Source organism: Rhinoderma darwinii, chromosome 11, assembly GCF_050947455.1.
Source record: "Rhinoderma darwinii isolate aRhiDar2 chromosome 11, aRhiDar2.hap1, whole genome shotgun sequence".
NCBI lineage: Eukaryota > Metazoa > Chordata > Amphibia > Anura > Rhinodermatidae > Rhinoderma > Rhinoderma darwinii.
In genome coordinates, this window is record NC_134697.1 from 84,055,204 (window position 1) to 84,066,465 (window position 11,262).

The window sequence follows — 11,262 nt, forward strand, 5'->3', positions numbered from 1 at the left end:
GGTGTGGTGGTATTATTCAGTCACTGTGGTTATGGTGTGGGGGTATTTTTCAGTAACAGTATGGGGGTATTATTCAGTCACTATGTGGTTATTGTGTGGCAGTATTATTCAGTAACAGTATGGGGATATTATTCAGTCACTATGTGGTTATGGTGTGGGGGGATTTTTCAGTAACAGTATGGGGGTATTATTCAGTAACAGTATTGGGGTATTATTCAGTCACTATGTGGTTATAGTGTGGCAGTATTATTCAGTCACTATGTGGTTATGGTGTGGCGGTATTATTCAGTAACAGTATGGGTGTATTATTCAGTCCCTATGTGGTTATGGAGTGGGGGTATTATTCAGTAACAGTATGGGTGTATTATTCAGTCACTATGTGGTTATAGTGTGGCAGTATTATTCAGTAACAGTGTGTTTGTATTATTGAGTCACTTTGTGGTTATGGTATGGCGGTATTATTCAGTAACAGTATGGGGATATTATTCAGTAACAGTATGGAGGTATTATTCAGTCACTATGTGGTTATGGTGTGGATGTATTATTCAGTAACAGTATGGGGATATTATTCAGTCAGTATGTGGTTATGATGTGGTGGTATTATTCAGTAACAGTATGGGGGTATTATTCAATCACTGTGGTTATGGTGTGGGGGTATTATTCAGTAACAGTATGGGGGTATTATTCAGTCACTATGTGGTTATGGTGTGGTGGTATTATTCAGTAAAAGTATGGGAGTCCAAGACTCCCAGGTCCCGACCAGCGGGCTTACTATGTTCTTTGCCCATTCCCCAGAGACCTTGGACCCATATCTCCATGGATTTTTATCACCGATTTGCCTCCATCTCAAGGCAAGTCGGTGGTGTGGGTTGTAGTAGAAGATGTGCCACTTTGTGCCCCTCAAGAAACTACCCAATGCTAAGACGTTAGCTACCTTGTTTGTCAAACACATCCTGCGTCTCCATGGGGTCCCTGTCAATATTGTTTCTGATAGAGGGGTACAATTTGTTTCATTGTTTTGGAGAGCCTTCTGTAAAAAGTTGGAGATTGATCTGTCCTTCTCCTCTGCCTTCCATCCTGAAACTAATGGCCAAACTGAGAGGACTAATCAGTCTCTAGAACAATATTTAAGGTGTTTTATCTCTGACTGTCAATATGATTGGGAATCATTCATTCCCCTCGCCGAATTTTCCCTTAATAACCGGGTCAGTAACTCGTCAGGGGTCTCCCCCTTTTTCTGTAATTTTGAGTTTAATCCACGGTTCTCTTCCGTTTCACCTGGTAGTTCCAACAATCCCGAGGTAGAGGTCGTTCATCGAGACCTGTTCACAGTCTGGGCTCAGGTTGAGAAGAACCTAGAGGCGTCCCAGAGCATACAAAAGACTCAGGCAGATAGAAAACGTTCTACTAACCCCTTGTTTATGGTCGGGGATCTGGTGTGGCTATCGTCTAAAAATTTGCGCCTTAAGGTCCCGTCCAAGAAGTTTGCTCCCCGGTTTATAGGGCCCTACAAGGTCATTGAAGTCCTGTCTCCTTCCGACTGGAGTTGCCCCCATCTTTTCGAGTACACGACGTGTTCCATGCCTCCCTCCTTAAACGCTGCTCCCCGTCCTTGGCTCCCTCGAGGAAACCTCCGGTCCCTGTTCTCACCCCTGAGGGGGCAGAATTCGAGGTGGCCAAGATTGTGGACAGCAGGATGGTCCAAGGCTCCCTCCAGTAACTGGTCCATTGGAGAGGATACGGGCCTGAGGAGAGGACTTGGGTACCCGCTCGGGATGTTCACGCTGGAATATTGGTCAGGAGGTTTCACCTTAGTTTCCCCAGTAAACCAGGTCCACTTAGAAAGGGTCCGGTGGCCCCTCATAAAAGGGGGGGGTACTGTAAAGGATCTGCCAGGCACAGCTTCGGGGTTAACGCCCATAGATAATCAGTCTGCACCTGCTTCTATGTCTGTGAGACTGACTCTATCTTCCACCACTCAGAGTGGCAGGCTTAGGAGTGGGAGAACCTATCACAGCCTGGCCAGACGGAGCTAGCTCCCGCCCTCTGTCTATTTATACCTGCCTTTCCTGTTCCTCCTTTGCTTGTGATTCTTTTTGTTTGGTTTCCTGGCCCTGCTGCAGCGTCTTATACTATTGTCCTTGCTTCATATTGACCCCGGCTTGCTGACTACTCTCCTGCTCTGCGATTGGTACCGCGTACACTCCTGGTTTGACTCGGCTTGTTTACTTCTCTTGTTGCTCACGGTGTTGCCGTGGGCAACTGCCCCTTTCTCCCCCTAGCTCTGTGTACCCTTGTCTGTTTGTCTGTCGTGCACTTATTGAGCGTAGGGACTGTCGCCCAGTTGTACCCCGTCGCCTAGGGCGGGTCATTGCAAGTAGGCAGGGACTGAGTGGCGGGTAGATTAGGGCTCACTTGTCTGTCTCCCCACCCCCCGTCATTACACTATGTGGTTATGGTGTGGGGGTATTATTCAGTAACAGTATGGAGGTATTATTCAGTCACTATGTGGTTATGGTGTGGGGGTATTATTCAGTAACAGTTTGGGGGTATTATTTAGTCACTATGTGGTTATGGTGTGGAGGTATTATTCAGTAACAGTATTGGTGTATTATTCAGTCACTATGTGGTTATGGTGTGGCGATATCATCCAGTAACAGTATAGGGATATTATTCAGTCACTATGTGGTTATGATGTGGCGGTATTATTCAGTAACAGTATGGGGGTATAATTCAGTTATTATGTGGTTATGGTGTGGCAGTATTATTCAGTAACAGTTTGGGGGTATTATTTAGTCACTATGTGATTATGGTGTGTCAGTATTATTCAGTAACAGTATGGAGGTATTATTCAGTCACTATGTGGTTATGGTGTGGGGGTATTATTCAGTAACAGTTTGGGGGTATTATTTAGTCACTATGTGATTATGGTGTGGAGGTATTATTCAGTAACAGTATTGGTGTATTATTCAGTCACTATGTGGTTATGGTGTGGCGATATCATTCAGTAACAGTATAGGGATATTATTCAGTCACTATGTGGTTATGATGTGGCGGTATTATTCAGTAACAGTATGGGGGTATTATTCAGTTATTATGTGGTTATGGTGTGGCAGTATTATTCAGTAACAGTTTGGGGGTATTATTCAGTCACTATGTGGTTATGTTGTGGTGGTATTATTCAGTATGGAAGTATTATTCAGTCACTATGTGGTTATGGTGTGGGGGTATTATTCAGTAACAGTTTGGGGGTATTATTTAGTCACTATGTGGTTATGGTGTGTCGGTATTATTCAGTAACAGTATGGAGGTATTATTCAGTCACTATGTGGTTATGGTGAGGCGGTATTATTACGTAACAGTATGGTGGTATTATTCAGTCACTATGTGGTTATGGTGTGGCGGTATTATTCAGTAACAGTATGGGGGTATTATTCAGTCCCTATGTGGTTATGGTGTGGGGGTATTATTCAGTAACAGTATGGGGGTATTATTCAGTCACTATATGGTTTTGGTGTGGTGGTATTATTCAGTAAAAGTATGGGGGTATTATTCAGTCACTGTGGTTATGGTGTGGGGGTATTATTCAGTAACAGTATGGTGGTATTATTCAGTCACTATGTGGTTATGGTGAGGCGGTATTATTCAGTAACTGTATGGTGGTATTATTCATTCACTATGTGGTTATGGTGTGGCGGTATTATTCAGTAACAGTATGATGGTATTATTCAGTCACTATGTGGTTATGGTGTGGTGGTATTTATCAGTAACAGTATGTTGGTATTATTCAGTCACTATATGGTTATGGTGTGGCGGTATTATGCAGTATCAATATGGGGGTATTATTCAGTCACTATGTGGTTATGGTGTGGAGGTATTATTCAGTAACAGTATGGGGGTATTATTCAGTCACTATGTGGTTATGGTGTGGTGGTATTATTCAGTAACAGTATGGGGGTATTATTCAGTCACTATGTGGTTATGGTGTGGCGGTATTATTCAGTATCAATATGGGGGTATTATTCAGTCACTTTGTGGTTATGGTGTGGCGTTATTATTCAGTAACAGTATGGGGGTATTATTCAGTCACTATATGGTTATGGTGTGGGGGTATTATTCAGTAACAGTATGGGGGTATTATTCAGTCACTATATGGTTATGGTGCGGGGGTATTATTCAGTAACAGTATTGGGGTATTATTCAGTCACTATGTGGTTATGGTGTGGAGGTATTATTCAGTAACAGTATGGGAGTATTATTCAGTCACTATGTAATTATGGTGTGGAGGTATTATTCAGTAACAGTATGGGGGTATTATTCAGTCACTATGTGATTATGGTGTGGTGGTATTATTCAGTAACAGTAGGGGGGTATTATTCAGTCACTATGTGGTTATGGTGTGGCGGCATTATTCAGTAACAGTATGGGGGTATTATTCAGTCACTATGTGGTTATGGTGTGGAGGTATTATTCAGTAACAGTATGGGGGTATTATTCAGTCACTATGTGGTTATGGTGTGGCGGTATTATTCAGTAACAGTATGGGGGTATTATTCAGTCACTATGTGGTTATGGTGTGGAGGTATTATTCAGTAACAGTATGGGGGTATTATTCAGTCACTGTGGTTATGGTGTGGTAGTATTATTCAGTAACAGTATAGGGGTATTATTCAGTCACTATGTGGTTATGGTGTGGCGGTATTATTCAGTATCAATATCGGGGTATCATTCAGTCACTTTGTGGTTATGGTGTGGCGGTATTATTCAGTAACAGTATGGGGATATTATTCAGTCACTATATGGTTATGGTGTGGGGGTATTATTCAGTAACAGTATGGGGGTATTATTCACTCACTATATGGTTATGGTGCGGGGGTATTATTCAGTAACAGTATTGGGGTATTATTCAGTCACTATGTGGTTATGGTGTGGAGGTATTATTCAGTAACAGTATGGGAGTATTATTCAGTCACTATGTAGTTATGGTGTGGAGGTATTATTCAGTAACAGTATGGGGGTATTATTCAGTCACTATGTGATTATGGTGTGGTGGTATTATTCAGTAACAGTAGGGGGTATTATTCAGTCACTATGTGGTTATGGTGTGGTGGTATTATTAAGTAACAGTATGTGGGTATTATTCAGTCACTATGTGGTTATGGTGTGGAGGTATTATTCAGTAACAGTAGGGGGGTATTATTCAGTCACTATATGGTTATGGTGTGGCGGTATTATTCAGTAACAGTATGGGGGTATTATTCAGTCACTATGTGGTTATGGTGTGGAGGTATTATTCAGTAACAGTATGGGGGTATTATTCAGTCACTATGTGGTTATGGTGTGGCGATATTATTCAGTAACAGTATGGGGGTATTATTCAGTCACTATGTGGTTATGGTGTGGCGGTATTATTCAGTAACAGTATGGGGGTATTATTCAGTCACTATGTGGGTATGGTGTGGTGGTATTATTCAGTAACAGTATTGGGGTATTATTCAGTCACTATGTTGTTATGGTGTGGGGGTATTATTCAGTAACAGTATGACGGTATTATTCAGTCACTATGTGGTTATGGTGTTGGAGGTATTATTCAGTATCAGTATGGGGGTATTATTCAGTCACTGTGGTTATGGTGTGGTAGTATTATTCAGTAACAGTATGGGGGTATTATTCAGTCACTATGTGGTTATGGTGTGGCGGTATTATTCAGTAACAGTATGGGGGTATTATTCAGTCACTATGTGGTTATGGTGTGGCGGTATTATTCAGTAACAGTATGGGGGTATTATTCAGTCACTATGTGGGTATGGTGTGGTGGTATTATTCAGTAACAGTATTGGGGTATTTTTCAGTCACTATGTTGTTATGGTGTGGGGGTATTATTCAGTAACAGTATGACGGTATTATTCAGTCACTATGTGGTTATGGTGTTGGAGGTATTATTCAGTATCAGTATGGGGGTATTATTCAGTCACTGTGGTTATGGTGTGGTAGTATTATTCAGTAACAGTATAGGGGTATTATTCAGTCACTATGTGGTTATGGTGTGGCGGTATTATTCAGTATCAATATCGGGGTATCATTCAGTCACTTTGTGGTTATGGTGTGGCGGTATTATTCAGTAACAGTATGGGGATATTATTCAGTCACTATATGGTTATGGTGTGGGGGTATTATTCAGTAACAGTATGGGGGTATTATTCACTCACTATATGGTTATGGTGCGGGGGTATTATTCAGTAACAGTATTGGGGTATTATTCAGTCACTATGTGGTTATGGTGTGGAGGTATTATTCAGTAACAGTATGGGAGTATTATTCAGTCACTATGTAGTTATGGTGTGGAGGTATTATTCAGTAACAGTATGGGGGTATTATTCAGTCACTATGTGATTATGGTGTGGTGGTATTATTCAGTAACAGTAGGGGGTATTATTCAGTCACTATGTGGTTATGGTGTGGTGGTATTATTAAGTAACAGTATGGGGGTATTATTCAGTCACTATATGGTTATGGTGTGGCGGTATTATTCAGTAACAGTATGGGGGTATTATTCAGTCACTATGTGGTTATGGTGTGGAGGTATTATTCAGTAACAGTATGGGGGTATTATTCAGTCACTATGTGGTTATGGTGTGGCGATATTATTCAGTAACAGTATGGGGGTATTATTCAGTCACTATGTGGTTATGGTGTGGCGGTATTATTCAGTAACAGTATGGGGGTATTATTCAGTCACTATGTGGGTATGGTGTGGTGGTATTATTCAGTAACAGTATTGGGGTATTATTCAGTCACTATGTTGTTATGGTGTGGGGGTATTATTCAGTAACAGTATGACGGTATTATTCAGTCACTATGTGGTTATGGTGTTGGAGGTATTATTCAGTATCAGTATGGGGGTATTATTCAGTCACTGTGGTTATGGTGTGGTAGTATTATTCAGTAACAGTATGGGGGTATTATTCAGTCACTATGTGGTTATGGTGTGGCGGTATTATTCAGTAACAGTATGGGGGTATTATTCAGTCACTATGTGGTTATGGTGTGGCGGTATTATTCAGTAACAGTATGGGGGTATTATTCAGTCACTATGTGGGTATGGTGTGGTGGTATTATTCAGTAACAGTATTGGGGTATTATTCAGTCACTATGTTGTTATGGTGTGGGGGTATTATTCAGTAACAGTATGACGGTATTATTCAGTCACTATGTGGTTATGGTGTTGGAGGTATTATTCAGTATCAGTATGGGGGTATTATTCAGTCACTGTGGTTATGGTGTGGTAGTATTATTCAGTAACAGTATGGGGGTATTATTCAGTCACTATGTGGTTATGGTGTGGCGGTATTATTCAGTATCAGTATGGGGGTATTATTCAGTCACTATGTGGTAATGGTGTGGCGGTATTATTCAGTAACTGTATAGTGGTATTTGTCAGTCACTATGTGGTAATGGTGTTGCGGTATTATTCAGTAACAGTATGGAGGTATTATTCAGTTATTATGTGGTTATGGTGTGGAGGTATTATTCAGTAACAGTATGGGGGTATTATTCAGTCACTATGTGGTTATGGTGTGGCGGTATTATTCAGTAACTGTATAGTGGTATTAGTCAGTCACTATGTGGTAATGGTGTGGCGGTATTATTCAGTAACAGTATGGAGGTATTATTCAGTTATTATGTGGTTATGGTGTGGCGGTATTATTCAGTAACAGTATGGAGGTATTATTCAGTTATTATGTGGTTATGGTGTGGCGGTATTATTTAGTAACAGTATACAGGTAATATTTAATCTGTTATAGTGGTATGATTTAATAACTGTATACTGTGAAAATAACAGTTTAATAACTGTTATTTTTTTGTGTGAGTGGGGGACATAGGCTTTTGAGTCTTGCAACACTCATGGATGCGCTAGGAATCAGCGATGCAGTTCTCTGCACACCGGCTTTTGAATTCATTTCATTAGGCTGCGTTCACATCTGCGGCAGGGCTCCGTTCCGACGTTCCATCCAAATTTTCCGTAGGAACCGAGCCCTGACTGACCTAAACGGGAACCAGAGGTTTCGTTTCCATCACAATTGATTTAAATGGTGACTGATCCGGTGCCAATGGTTTCCGTTTGTCTCCGTTGTGCAGGGGTTCTGTAGTTTTGATGGAATCAATAGCGCAGCCCTGTGTATAGTTACTCAGCCAGTAAGAAATAAAAACTGTTTCCCCTCCGAATAAGGCCCTGTTCACACAGCGTGTATTTGACACGTATTTTGACGCATTTTATGCACAAAAATACGGGTTAGAAAAAGCTAGATTGAACTTGCCATTGAAATCAATGGGAAAGCACCGTTAGTACATATGGCGTACTTTTTTTTTACCCGAGCGTATTTAAGCGCATCATGTCAAATCTTTGGAGCGTAAAACATGCCGAAATCACGGCAAATGTTTCCGTAGTCAATGGGTGACCTAATTAGACGCCAAAAAAACTCACAAAAGACGCTTTTTGCGCGCGCTAAGAACATATGTATTGTATAAATCACTTTACAAAAACGCTAGCGTATTTTACAAGTTTACACGTTCGTTTTTTTGGAGCAGGCTGTGAACATGGCCAAAGTACAGTAAAAATGTAAACGTTTTGTCATGTGCTTAGGAAGAGATAAATGATCTGGTGTACATATATCATATTATTTATCTTTTACAAACAATATATACAAATAAATCTACAAGTAAAACGCGATCTATAATTAAAAAAAAAAAAAAATCGTCATGCGCTAGCCGGGACTCGAACCCGGGTCGCAAGAATGGGAATCTTGCATGATACCCCTACACTACTAGCGCTGGTTGAAATTTTCCTTTAGTAAGTGATATGTGTATGCAACAACTTAGGCTGGTGTGATTGTACGATTGCAGCAATGAAATAAAGTCATTATATAAGGAGAATCATTGTTATATTTCTCACTGCAAGAACAAAACTATATTGGGAAAAAAAAAATGTCTGGTGACGTTTCTGTCAGCAATAAGTATGGACTTTACATAGCTGTAAGAATTATACTACAAACTATGAAAGGAAATAAATAATGGAGAAAAAAAAAAACAAACACACTAATAAACAAATAGAAAATAATTTAATACAAAATAAAACGTTAAAATAAACCATCAGGCCCCAGCGAGATTTGAACTCGCGACCCCTGGTTTACAAGACCAGTGCTCTAACCCCTGAGCTATGGAGCCCTGAATGGAAGAATAGCCAGATTTTTGTGATCCTATCATGGCATCTGCAGAACTGAGCAGTCACAGTTACATGCAGGTTGTGGGGATTGAAGCTGCTTGTTTTTAATTGAGAAATAGATTAATTTTGGCACAAATGACTGCAGATAAAAAAAAACGACATCTTTGGCTAGGGCTAGATAGTCACTTTTAGCCGCTAGTCACTGTATTATCTAGCTTGGTTCTCTTGTGTATAAGTACTGAGCTTGGTTCTGGTGCTGTATATATGTGTGGCACTATCTACAGAGGGCATTATAGCACTATCTACAGGGGGCCATGTGGCATTATCTACAGGGGCAGTGTGGACCACTATCTACAAGGGGCACTGAGTGTTGGGGTTTTTTTGCTTCTGGGGACACAGACGCACGACATGGCCAGCGAAGCCGCAATACAGACAGAGTCCAGAGGTGCGCCTGCGCTGTTTCTCGTGAACTGACCGTTTAAGCCGATCCACCTGCATCGGAACCTCGGGTGGAGCAGTAGAAGAAGGCAAGAGGGGTTGCTGGAAGTTGGGCGCCAGTCTAGGAAGCCGTCTCTCTTGTCGAATTTCTTGAGATCGTTCTCTGAGCCTTATGTCCACTTGAGTGGCAAATAGAATCATGTCGTCCAAAGTAGATGGTAGATGCCGAGCAGCAAGTTCATCCTTGATCTCGGACAATAGGCCATGCCAGAAGGAAGCTACCAACGCCTCATTGTTGCAGGACAGTTCTCCAGCCAGGGTCTAGAACTGGATGGTGTATTCGCCCACGGAGGCGTCCTCCTGGCGAAGGTTCCCCATAGCAGTGGCTGCCGACGAGACTCGTCCAGGCTCCTCAAACACCGTACGGAATAACTGCACGAACCCCTGGAAGTTCTTAGATTGGATTCGCCCACGCCAGAGCCTTGCCGGCAAGTAAGGAAGTAATGAAGGCGATTCACACACCCCAAGTAGATCGCTCCATTGGCGCTTCCTCTGCTGTTGGAGCCCCTGATGTTACCGTCCATACACTGTGACATCAGGGGATTCTCCTGAACGGAAATGTGATATCAGGGGCAACCCCAGAGCTGGAGTCCCGGGTAAAGCACTAGTAGGCTCCTCCTAGGACTCCAGCTGTGCTCCTGACATCACTGGGGCTCCTGCTCTGGGGAAGCCCCTGACATCACTGTCGATGTATGGACAGCAATGTCAGGGAATTCCACAGTGTCCCGGAGCAGAGCCGATACTAGCGCTCTGCACGGGACTCCAGCTCTGGGGAAGCCCCAGACATCGCTGTCAATATGAGGACGGCGATGTCAGGGGATTCCCCAGAGTCCCGGAGCAGAGCCTTACTAGTGCTCTGCTCGGGACTCCGCTCTGGGGAAGCCCCAGACATCGCAGTCCATATGTGGACAGCGATGTCAGGGAATTCCACAGAGTCCCGGAGCAGAGCCTGTACTAACGGGCCGCATATGCCTCGTGCTTGAGACCCCTGGTCTACAGGGAGCAGTGTGTGGCATTGTCTACAGGGAGCAGTGTGTTATTATCTACAGGTAGCAGTGTGTGGTAATGTCTACAGGGAGCAGTTTGTGGTAATATCTACAGGGAGCAGTGTATGTGGTATTATCTACAGGGATCAGTGTGTGGGGTAATACCTACAGGGAGCAGTGTGTATGGTAATATCTACAGGTAGCAGTGTATGTGGTATTATCCACAGGGAGAAGTGTGTGTGGTAATATCTACAGGGGGCAGTGTGTGGTAATATATACAGGGAGCAGTGTGTGGTAATATCTACAGGGAGCAGTGTGTGTGGTAATATATACAGGGAGCAGTGTGTGGTAATATATACAGGGAGCAGTGTGTGGTAATATCTACAGGGGGCAGTGTGTGTGGTAATATATACAGGGAGCAGTGTGTGGTAATATCTACAGGGAGCACTGTGTGTGGTAACATCTACAGGGGGCAGTGTGTGTGGTAATATCTACAGGGAGCAGTGTGTGTGGCTTTATCTACAGGGAGCAGTGTGTGGTAATATCTACATGGAG

At 42.5% G+C, this 11,262-nt stretch overlaps 2 non-coding genes across 2 annotated transcripts; both read right to left on the reverse strand.

Moving 5' to 3' along the window:
• Window positions 1-8,761: 8,761 nt before the first annotated feature.
• Window positions 8,762-8,832, reverse strand: TRNAG-CCC (transfer RNA glycine (anticodon CCC)). The gene has a single exon. It is a non-coding gene; the product is annotated as a tRNA-Gly (tRNA).
• Window positions 8,833-9,152: 320 nt separating this feature from the next.
• Window positions 9,153-9,225, reverse strand: TRNAT-UGU (transfer RNA threonine (anticodon UGU)). Its single transcript has one exon. It is a non-coding gene; the product is annotated as a tRNA-Thr (tRNA).
• Window positions 9,226-11,262: the final 2,037 nt, after the last annotated feature.